Source organism: Portunus trituberculatus, chromosome 32 (genome assembly GCF_017591435.1).
Source record: "Portunus trituberculatus isolate SZX2019 chromosome 32, ASM1759143v1, whole genome shotgun sequence".
NCBI lineage: Eukaryota > Metazoa > Arthropoda > Malacostraca > Decapoda > Portunidae > Portunus > Portunus trituberculatus.
Genome location: NC_059286.1, coordinates 14,111,140 through 14,113,639, shown reverse-complemented (window position 1 = coordinate 14,113,639; position 2,500 = coordinate 14,111,140). Strand labels below are relative to the sequence as shown.

The window sequence follows — 2,500 nt, the reverse complement described above, 5'->3', positions numbered from 1 at the left end:
TACCATTACTACCACTACTACTACTACTACTACTACTACTACTACTACCATCCCCACCACCACCACCACCACCACCACCATTAGTAGTGGCAATAAAACCTAAAATTCAAGAGATAAACAGGTTATGATGTGGGAGAGAGAGAGAGAGAGAGAGAGAGAGAGAGAGAGAGAGAGAGAGAGAGAGAGAGAGAGAGAGAGAGAGAGAGAGAGAGAGAGAGAGAGAGAGAGAGGGTTTTCAGACTCAATTAAGGTAGAATGACAGTCAAACGCAAAATAAATGGCCCTGTGAACTGCGGCCACACGTCCATTTCCGGTGCACTCCAGCCCTCATTGCACGCTCCCACAAGCGCACCTGTTTACCTTTCCCCGCCGCACCACAGGTAAGTAATGGCGCGCTGCTCTCAAGGTACTGCACGAAATTGTCTGGAAAGCGGTGAGTGTGTGTGTGGAACTAGAAAAACCTGATCTCTCTCTCTCTCTCTCTCTCTGTAGCATTAGGTATAAAAACTGAGTCACATCACAACTTTCCAGGATAAAGAAGGAGTGTTTGTCTTTCTCTTTCCATAGACATTTCCATAAGTGCAGAGAAAACATTACTCTTTTTATGGTGTTTAGTCGTCCCTCTGTTTTCCGAGGAAGAGGAAGAGGAAGAGGAAGAGGAGGAGGAAGAAGAGATGGGATATAATAGAGTTAATCTTTCTACGTACTTATTTTTTTGTTTGTCTACAGGTTCACGTGAAGGAAGGTGTGTTTGTCAGCGTGTGTGCGTGTCTACGTGTACACACCCCGACTAACTTCCATTACCCGCCATGAGAGGGGTAACTAATGCACACGCTCCGTTTTCTGTTGTTTGTGCAGCCTTGCGTGCGTGTGAGAGCCCAGTGCACGTCAAGAGTAGACACATAAACACACACATCTTCTAGGTAAACAATGTATTAAACACCTTCATTTTTGGGGGCGTAATCTTACCTTACACACACAGACACACACACACACGCACACACACACACACACACACACACACACACACACACACACACACACACACACACACACACACACACACACACACACACACACATTTTAAATTATCTGCTGCGTTTGTGTCATGTCATTTTTCTTTCATAGCTTCTGTCTTCCATCTCGTTCTTGTCCCTCCATCTGTCTGTCTGTCTGTCTTTCTCTTGTCTCTCTGGTTATATATATATTCACCTACCTGTCTGTCTGTTAGTAAGCAATGACCTCAAAGAGAAGAGTGACGTTGTAAAAAATTGATGTGTGGTTGCTCTCTCTCTCTCTCTCTCTCTGCTTTTTGTGTTTGCTTTGTGTATTTGTCTTTGTGTGTGTGTGTGTGTGTGTGTGTGTGTGTGTGTGTGTGTGTGTGTGTGTGTGTGTGTGTGTGTGTGTGTGTGTGTGTGTGTGTGTGTGTGTGTGTGTGTGTGTGTGTGTGTGTGTGTCCTTTGTATAAAGAGTATTCACTATTGTGCTTGCTTTATTCAGAACACGTATCAATGTTAACTCACTGGAAGCCATAAGTGTGTCTAACTCATTCTTTTGATACACTAAAATCTGTGAAGTTTAGGTTCATAAGTTATCCTTTACTCAGAATGTTGTAAGTTTATCTATGATCCAAAGAAACACCAAAACATTAAAATACTACATCTCTCTCTCTCTCTCTCTCTCTCTCTCTCTCTCTCTCTCTCTCTCAACTTCCATCACACACGCCAGCTACACTATCTCTTTTCCAAACACACATATACCACTCCAAAATGATACACAAGCGCGCGCGCACACGCACACGCACACGCACACGCACACACACACAAAGGGTACGTAATTTCGATGGTAATGTGGGGATTAGTCATGGAGAGAGAGAGAGAGAGAGAGAGAGAGAGAGAGAGAGAGAGAGAGAGAGAGAGAGAGAGAGAGAGAGAGAGAGAGACTGCGTGTGATATATAACTCAGGGTCAGAGGAGAGAGGGAAGAAGGGGGAGAGGGTAAGGCTTGGAGGGGACAAGGGGGAGAGGAGGAGAGGGAAAAGGAAGGGGGGAGAAAGGTAACAGTGTAAACTTAGACACATAACCACTGCCAGCTGGGAACGACAAGCACTGCCAACTCGCCCAAAAACCAGCCCAAGTCCCTCCCCCCCACCACAACCACCACCACCAATGACACCTGCCAATAACAGATACCAGTACACATCCGAGCCTTGCCAGCGCTCTCTCCTGCCTCCTCCCGCCGTGTCTCAGTGAATATGTGATCAGTGGAGTGGAGGGGAATCATTAATACCTCCTCGTCTTCTATTCTCGCTCCGTCAGTGGCTGAAAAAGAGACGTTGAAGGAGGAAAAGGATGAAAAAAAGCTATTGTCGGGTAAACGAGTGGCGGAACAGAAAAGAAGGTAGTGTGTGTGTGTGTGTGTGTGTGTGTGTGTGTGTGTGTGTGTGTGTGTGTGTGTGTGTGTGTGTGTGTGCTCAGCGTGTTTGGAGAGGATGGCAGCTC

At 46.0% G+C, this 2,500-nt stretch overlaps 1 protein-coding gene across 4 annotated transcripts in view; it reads left to right on the top strand.

Moving 5' to 3' along the window:
* The first annotated feature begins 2,188 nt into the window (after positions 1 to 2,188).
* LOC123512022 overlaps positions 2,189 to 2,500 on the top strand; it is an 11,278-nt gene continuing 10,966 nt past the window's right edge. For 2 of the 4 annotated variants that reach the window (XM_045268159.1, XM_045268157.1), the window contains exon 1: positions 2,189 to 2,399. The gene's annotated coding sequence lies outside the window, so the exon portion shown is untranslated. The other 2 variants (XM_045268160.1, XM_045268158.1) reach the window with 2 other exon arrangements.